The following is a 10,000-nucleotide window of genomic DNA, read 5'->3' as shown; positions in this document are numbered from 1 at the left end:
TGTGTGTGTGCGTCCTGCACACACACACACACACACACACACACACACACACACACACACACACACACACACACACACACACACACACACACACACACACTTTGTACACATGTTATGTTACTGCCTTATTCCAAAATGGAATAAATTAATTTCGTCCTCAAAATTCTACACACAATACCCCATCATGACAATTTGAAAAAATTTTTTTTTTTTTTTTTTTTCTTTTTTTCATTAAGAAAAGTGTGCAAATGTATTTAAAAATAATTAAATAAATATTCACAGCCTTTGCCATGAAACTCAAACGCCAGGTCCGGTGCATCCTGTCTCCACCAATCGTCCTTGAGATGTTCCCACAGCTTCATTGGAGTCCACCTGTGGTACAAGTCAGTCGGTCGGACATGATTTGGAAAGGTTTATATTAGAGATGGCCGTTATCGGCCGATAAATGCGTTAAAATTTAATATCGCTAAATTATCGGTATCGTTTTTTTAATTATCGGCATCGTTTTTTTAAATTTAATTTAATTATTTTTTTAATTTTATTTTTTTATTAAATCAACATAAAAAACACAAGATACACTTACAATTAGTGCACCAACCCAAAAAAACACAAAAGTGTTGTTTCTTTCTGTTATTAATATTCTGCTTCCTACATGATATATCAATATATATCAATACAGTCTGCAAGGGATACAGTCCGTAAGCATTATATATCAATATATATCAATACAGTCTGCAAGGGATACAGTCCGTAAGCATTATATATCAATATATATCAATACAGTCTGCAAGGGATACAGTCCGTAAGCATTATATATCAATATATATCAATACAGTCTGCAAGGGAAACAGTCCGTAAGCATTATATATCAATATATATCAATACAGTCTGCAAGGGATACAGTCCGTAAGCATTATATATCAATATATATATCAATACAGTCTGCAAGGGATACAGTCCGTAAGCATTATATATCAATATATATCAATACAGTCTGCAAGGGATACAGTCCGTAAGCATTATATATCAATATATATCAATACAGTCTGCAAGGGATACAGTCCGTAAGCATTATATATCAATATATATCAATACAGTCTGCGAGGGATACAGTCCGTAAGCATTATATATCAATATATATCAATACAGTCTGCAAGGGATACAGTCCGTAAGCATTATATATCAATATATATCAATACAGTCTGCAAGGGATACAGTCCGTAAGCATTATATATCAATATATATCAATACAGTCTGCAAGGGATGCAGTCCGTAAGCATTATATATCAATATATATCAATACAGTCTGCAAGGGATACAGTCCGTAAGCATTATATATCAATATATATCAATACAGTCTGCAAGGGATACAGTCCGTAAGCACACATGATTGTGCGTGCTGCTGCTCCACTAATAGTACTAACCTTTAACACTTCATTTTACTCATTTTCATTCATTAATAGTTTCTATGTAATTGTTTTTATATTGTTTTACTTTCTTTTTTATTCAAGAAAATGTTTTTAATTTATTTATCTTATTTTATTTGATTAATTTTTTTTAAAAAGTACCTTATCTTCACCATACCTGGTTGTCCAAATTAGCCATAATAATGTGTTAATTCCACGACTGTATATATCGGTTGATATCAGTATCGGTTGATATCGGTATCGGTAATTAAAGAGTTGGACAATATCGGATATCGGCAAAAAGCCATTATCGGACATCCCTAGTTTATATATAAGGCAACAGGCCTGACAGGGCATGAACCAAGACTATACGGGCCAAGGTGCCCAAAGATAGGTGTGCCAAGGTGGTGACATCGTATTCCAAAAAACTGCCAGAGGTGCATCAACTAAGTATTGAGCAAAGGCTCTCAACATAAATATTGTGTCATTTTGTAGTTTTTGCAAACATTTCTAACAAAATGGGTATTTTGTGTAGAATTTTGAGGACAAAAATGAATGTATTTAATTGTTAAGAATGTAAAATGCTCGCCATTTGAACCCGAGTGCTTCAGGAACTCTGCAGTTCTTCAACTTTGGCTCTAAACTTAAATGTAAAGTCATTTTGTGTAGTTTTTGCAAAAAATTCTAACAAAATGGGTATTTTGTGTAGAATTTTGTGAAAAAAAATGAATGTATTTCATTTTTAAGAATGTAAAATGCTCGCCATTTGAACCCGAGTGCTTCAGGAACTCTGCAGTTCTTCAACTTGGACTCTAAACTTAAATGTAATGTCACTTTGTGTAGTTTTTACAAAAAATTCTAACAAAATGGGTATTTTGTGTAGAATTTAGAGGACAAAAATAAATGTATTCCATTTTTAAGAATGTAAAATGCTCACCATTTGAACCCGAGTGCTTCAGGAACTCTGCGGTTCTTCAACTTGGACTCTAAACTTAAATGTAATGTCATTTTGTGTAGTTTTTGCAAAAAATTCTAACAAAATGGGTATTTTGTGTAGAATTTTGTGAAAAAAAATGAATGTATTCCATTTTTAAGAATGTAAAATGCTCGCCATTTGAACCCGAGTGCTTCAGGAACTCTGCGGTTCTTCAACTTGGACTCTAAACTTAAATGTAATGTCATTTTGTAGTTTTTGCTAAAAATTCTAACAAAATGGGTATTTTGTGTAGAATTTTGTGAAAAAAAATGAATGTATTTCATTTTTAAGAATGTAAAATGCTCGCCATTTGAACCCGAGTGCTTCAGGAACTCTGCGGTTCTTCAACTTGGACTCTAAACTTAAATGTAATGTCATTTTGTAGTTTTTGCTAAAAATTCTAACAAAATGGGTATTTTGTGTAGAATTTTGTGAAAAAAAATGAATGTATTTCATTTTTAAGAATGTAAAATGCTCGCCATTTGAACCCGAGTGCTTCAGGAACTCTGCGGTTCTTCAACTTGGACTCTAAACTTAAATGTAATGTCATTTTGTGTAGTTTTTGCAAAAAATTCTAACAAAATGGGTATTTTGTGTAGAATTTTGAGGACGAAAATGAATGTATTCCATTTTGGAATGTAAAATGCTCGTCATTTGAACCCGAGTGCTTCAGGAACTCTGCGATTCTTCAACTTGGACTCTAAACTTAAATGTAATGTCATTTTGTGTAGTTTTTGCAAAAAATTCTAACAAAATGGGTATTTTGTGTAGAATTTTGTGAAAAAAAATTAATGTATTTCATTTTTAAGAATGTAAAATGCTCACCATTTGAACCCGAGTGCTTCAGGAACTCTGCGGTTCTTCAACTCGGGTCCCTACGACTGTGACAGAAGCAGGCGCCAGAGGGAACTTAACCGACTTGGTTTTTCTAAGCGTGTGATATTTGAAAGGGCGAAGTCTCTCCTTCCTAATCTCCTCATCCCCCTTTCCCACCCCTCCCTCCCTCCCCCGCCCGCCTGTGTTGCAGGAGAATTCTGGGGAGATTTCCAACTCTTTCCATCGCCAAAGATGAAGCAGCGCCGCGGACCTGCGCACTGAGACCGGGGGGGTAAGTGACCTCCGCGCGAGGATGTGGGCGGGGTCTGCGGAGAGAGGGAGGGTCTTGTCCGTGGGAAAGTAAGACCCCCCGGGGGGGGGGGCGAAGAGATGAAAGTTTGAGAGTAGACATTGCTGATGTTTTTTTAAAGGCCTCCTTATACATTATTGACGGCAGCGCCTGAACGCATCACTGAGCTTGTTCCCTTTCCCGTGCATGCCGTCAGCGCTCTAAATATAAAGCATGCGCTCGCCGCCTCGGTGGACATGCCGCTCATCAACGCCACTCGCTTCAGTACCGCTCGGTCCGGTTCTGGACTCTGGCAGGAAGTGAGTGTAGTACTCCGTCCGGCCCCCAGATGGCGGCAACATGTTGGTTTATTTCACTTCCAGGCCAGGACCCGTCAGATCTTCTCTTCAGGCTTTTGTTTCCCCATCTTGATTTTAGTTCTTGCCCATCCAATTTTATTGGCAGGGCACTTTAAATATTTATCAGAGGACCATAGGGCGGTGCAGAAAAATGAATAAAATACATAATAAAACCAACAATGATAAAATGGTAAAAAAAAAAAAAAATCAAAATAAAGCACAATAAAAAGAAATACAATGGAATGGAAACATTTAATAAGGAAATTTAAAATAGGTTATCGATGCATTTTTAATCATTCTTAAGTTCTTGATAGAATAGAATAGAATAGAAATGACTTTATTGATCCCTGGGGGAAATTCAGCACCACAGTTTGCTCACAATAAACAATAAGGTATTTTTTACATGTAAATAATATAAATACAGTCTATTATACAGCATTATTCACATGTGAATAACATAAATACAGTCTATTATACAGCATTATTCACATGTGAATAACATAAATGCAGTCTATTATACAGCATTATTCACATGTGAATAATATAAATAGTCTATTATACAGCATTATTCACATGTGAATAATATAAATACAGTCTATTATACAGCATTATTCACATGTGAACAATATAAATACAGTCTATTATACAGCGGTATTCACATGTCAACAATATAAATACAGTCTATTACACAGCATTATTCACATGTGAATAATATAAATACAGTCGATTATACAGCATTATTCACATGTGAATAATATAAATACATTATTATACAGTATTATTCACATGTGAATAATATAAATACAGTCTATTATACAGCATAATTCACATGTGAATAATATAAATACAGTCTATTATACAGCGGTATTCACATGTCAACAATATAAATACAGCCTATTACACAGCATTATTCACATGTGAATAATATAAATACAGTCGATTATACAGCATTATTCACATGTGAATAATATAAATACAGTCTATTATACAGCATTATTCACATGTGAATAATATAAATACAGTCTATTATACAGCATTATTCACATGTGAATAATATAAAAACAGTCTATTATACAGCATTATTCACATGTGAATAATATACATACAGTCTATTATACAGCTTTATTCACATGCGAATAACATAAATACAGTCTATTATACAGCATTATTCACATGTGAATAATATAAATACAGTCTATTATACAGCATTATTCACATGTGAATAATATAAAAACAGTCTATTATACAGCATTATTCACATGTGAATAATATACATACAGTCTATTATACAGCATTATTCACATGTGAATAATATAAAAACAGTCTATTATACAGCATTATTCACATGTGAATAATATAAATACAGTCTATTATACAGCATTATTCACATGTGAATAATATAAATACAGTCTATCATACAGCATTATTCACATGTGAATAATATAAATACAGTCTATTATACAGCATTATTCACATGTGAATAATATAAAAACAGTCTATTATACAGCATTATTCACATGTGAATAATATAAATACAGTCTATTATACAGAATTATTCACATGTGAATAACATAAATACAGTCTATTACACAGCATTATTCACATGTGAATAATATAAATACAGTCTATTATACAGCGTTATTCACATGTGAATAACATAAATACAGTCTATTATACAGCATTATTCACATGTGAATAATATAAATACAGTCTATTATACAGCGTTATTCACATGTGAATAACATAAATACAGTCTATTATACAGCATTATTCACATGTGAATAATATAAATACAGTCTATTACACAGCGTTATTCACATGTGAATAACATAAATACAGTCTATTATACAGCATTATTCACATGTGAATAATATAAATACAGTCTATTATACAGCGTTATTCACATGTGAATAACATAAATACAGTCTATTACACAGCATTATTCACATGTGAATAACATAAATGCAGTCTATTATACAGCATTATTCACATGTAAATAATATAAATACAGTCTATTATACAGCATTATTCACATGTGAATAATATAAAAACAGTCTATTATACAGCATTATTCACATGTGAATAATATAAATACAGTCTATTATACAGCATTATTCACATGTGAATAACATAAATACAGTCTATTATACAGCATTATTCACATGTGAATAATATAAATACAGTCTATTATACAGCGTTATTCACATGTGTATAATATAAATACAGTCTATTATACAGCAATATTCACATGTGAATAACATAAATACAGTCTATTATACAGCATTATTCACATGTGAATAACATAAATACAGTCTATTATACAGCATTATTCACATGTCAACAATATAAATACAGTCTATTATACAGCATTATTCACATGTGAATAATATAAATACAGTCTATTATACAGCATTATTCACATGTGAATAACATAAATACAGTCTATTATACAGCATTATTCACATGTGAATAATATAAATAGTCTATTATACAGCATTATTCACATGTGAATAATATGAATAATATAAATACAATCAATTATACAGCATTATTCACATGTGAATAATGCTGTATAATAGACTGTATTTATATTATTCACATGTGAATAACATAAATACAGTCAATTATACAGCATAATTCACATGTGAATAATATAAATACAGTCTATTATACAGCGGTATTCACATGTCAACAATATAAATACAGTCTATTACACAGCATTATTCACATGTGAATAACATAAATACAGTCTATTATACAGCATTATTCACATGTGAATAATATAAACACAGTCTATTATACAGCATTATTCACATGTGAATAATATAGATACATTATTATACAGTATTATTCACATGTGAATAATATAAATACAGTCTATTATACAGCATTATTCACATATGAATAACATAAATACAGTCTATTATACAGCATTATTCACATGTGAATAATATAAATAGTCTATTATACAGTATTATTCACATGTGAATAATATAAATACAGTCTATTATACAGCATTATTCACATGTGAATAATATAAATACATTATTATACAGTATTATTCACATGTGAATAATATAAATATAGTCTATTATACAGCATTATTCACATATGAATAACATAAATACAGTCTATTATACAGCATTATTCACATGTGAATAATATAAATAGTCTATTATGCAGTATTATTCACATGTGAATAATATAAATACAGTCTATTATACAGCATTATTCACATGTGAATAATATAAATAGTCTATTATACAGTATTATTCACATGTGAATAATATAAATACAGTCTATTATACAGCATTATTCACATGTCAATAATATAAATACAGTCTATTATACAGCATTATTCACATGTGAATAACATAAATACAGTCAATTATACAGCATTATTCACATGTGAATAATATAAATACAGTCTATTATACAGCGTTATTCACATGTGAATAACATAAATACAGTCTATTATACAGCATTATTCACATGTGAATAATATAAATACAGTCTATTACACAGCGTTATTCACATGTGAATAACATAAATACAGTCTATTATACAGCATTATTCACATGTGAATAATATAAATACAGTCTATTATACAGCGTTATTCACATGTGAATAACATAAATACAGTCTATTACACAGCATTATTCACATGTGAATAACATAAATGCAGTCTATTATACAGCATTATTCACATGTAAATAATATAAATACAGTCTATTATACAGCATTATTCACATGTGAATAATATAAAAACAGTCTATTATACAGCATTATTCACATGTGAATAATATAAATACAGTCTATTATACAGCATTATTCACATGTGAATAACATAAATACAGTCTATTATACAGCATTATTCACATGTGAATAATATAAATACAGTCTATTATACAGCGTTATTCACATGTGTATAATATAAATACAGTCTATTATACAGCAATATTCACATGTGAATAACATAAATACAGTCTATTATACAGCATTATTCACATGTGAATAACATAAATACAGTCTATTATACAGCATTATTCACATGTCAACAATATAAATACAGTCTATTATACAGCATTATTCACATGTGAATAATATAAATACAGTCTATTATACAGCATTATTCACATGTGAATAACATAAATACAGTCTATTATACAGCATTATTCACATGTGAATAATATAAATAGTCTATTATACAGCATTATTCACATGTGAATAATATGAATAATATAAATACAATCAATTATACAGCATTATTCACATGTGAATAATGCTGTATAATAGACTGTATTTATATTATTCACATGTGAATAACATAAATACAGTCAATTATACAGCATAATTCACATGTGAATAATATAAATACAGTCTATTATACAGCGGTATTCACATGTCAACAATATAAATACAGTCTATTACACAGCATTATTCACATGTGAATAACATAAATACAGTCTATTATACAGCATTATTCACATGTGAATAATATAAACACAGTCTATTATACAGCATTATTCACATGTGAATAATATAGATACATTATTATACAGTATTATTCACATGTGAATAATATAAATACAGTCTATTATACAGCATTATTCACATATGAATAACATAAATACAGTCTATTATACAGCATTATTCACATGTGAATAATATAAATAGTCTATTATACAGTATTATTCACATGTGAATAATATAAATACAGTCTATTATACAGCATTATTCACATGTGAATAATATAAATACATTATTATACAGTATTATTCACATGTGAATAATATAAATATAGTCTATTATACAGCATTATTCACATATGAATAACATAAATACAGTCTATTATACAGCATTATTCACATGTGAATAATATAAATAGTCTATTATGCAGTATTATTCACATGTGAATAATATAAATACAGTCTATTATACAGCATTATTCACATGTGAATAATATAAATAGTCTATTATACAGTATTATTCACATGTGAATAATATAAATACAGTCTATTATACAGCATTATTCACATGTCAATAATATAAATACAGTCTATTATACAGCATTATTCACATGTGAATAACATAAATACAGTCAATTATACAGCATTATTCACATGTGAATAATATAAATACAGTCTACTATACAGCATAATTCACATGTGTATAATATAAATACAGTCTATTATACAGAATTATTCACATGGGAATACAGCGTTATTCACATGTGTATAATATAAATACAGTCTATTATACAGCATTATTCACATGTGAATAACATAAATACAGTCAATTATACAGCATTATTCACATGTGAATAACTTAAATACAGTCAATTATACAGCATTATTCACATGTGAATAATATAAATACAGTCTATTATACAGCATTATTCACATGTGTATAATATAAATACAGTCTATTATACAGCATTATTCACATGTGAATAATATAAATACAGTCTATTATACAGCATTATTCACATGTGAATAACTTAAATACAGTCAATTATACAGCATTATTCACATGTGAATAATATAAATACATTATACACTTACAGTACATATACAGTCAAAAGGAACATATGCATTATACATAATGTTTTATTCTTATTTATTGCTTTTATTGCGTGTATATATATATTAAGATGTACTTCCAGAAGAAGTACATCTTAATATAATACACACACACACACACACACACACACACACACACATATATATATACTCATTATATATATATATATATATATATATATATATATATATATATATATATATATATATATATATATATATATATATATATATATATATATATATATATATATATATGTGTGTGTGTATTAAGATGTACTTCCAAGGTGGCGTTTTTTTCCCTCAGGCTGTTTTTGTCAACAGTTGTTTGTGTGTGCGTGTGTTTGTTTAATTAACTTGCCTAAAAGTATTATTATGTAAATACAATTAGATTGGATAAAAAAAACTGAGATAAAACCAAATAAAATATGTTGTGAGTAAAAATAAGAGCTTTAGCAAACATTGATGATTTTAGTTACTTTTATTATGTATATTTTTAATTCACTATTATGTTATTTTACCGTTGCTTCATTTGCTACAGTATTGCATTTAATTGTTGTTTTAAAGTTAGT

The 10,000-nt window shown here is 29.2% G+C and overlaps 1 protein-coding gene across 2 annotated transcripts in view; it reads left to right on the top strand.

Annotated features, from left to right (window-relative positions):
- The window catches only part of LOC133634240 (receptor-type tyrosine-protein phosphatase delta-like), a 643,216-nt gene that overhangs the window by 286,034 nt on the left and 347,182 nt on the right, over positions 1-10,000 (top strand). For both annotated transcript variants that reach the window (XM_062027362.1, XM_062027360.1), the window contains one exon: positions 3,410-3,490. The gene's annotated coding sequence lies outside the window, so the exon portion shown is untranslated. The remainder of the gene's footprint in view (positions 1-3,409; positions 3,491-10,000) is intronic.

The sequence above is a fragment of the Entelurus aequoreus genome, linkage group LG18 (assembly GCF_033978785.1).
Source record: "Entelurus aequoreus isolate RoL-2023_Sb linkage group LG18, RoL_Eaeq_v1.1, whole genome shotgun sequence".
Lineage (NCBI taxonomy): Eukaryota > Metazoa > Chordata > Actinopteri > Syngnathiformes > Syngnathidae > Entelurus > Entelurus aequoreus.
Note: the sequence above shows the minus strand (reverse complement) of the source record. Positions and strands in the feature narration are given on the sequence as shown.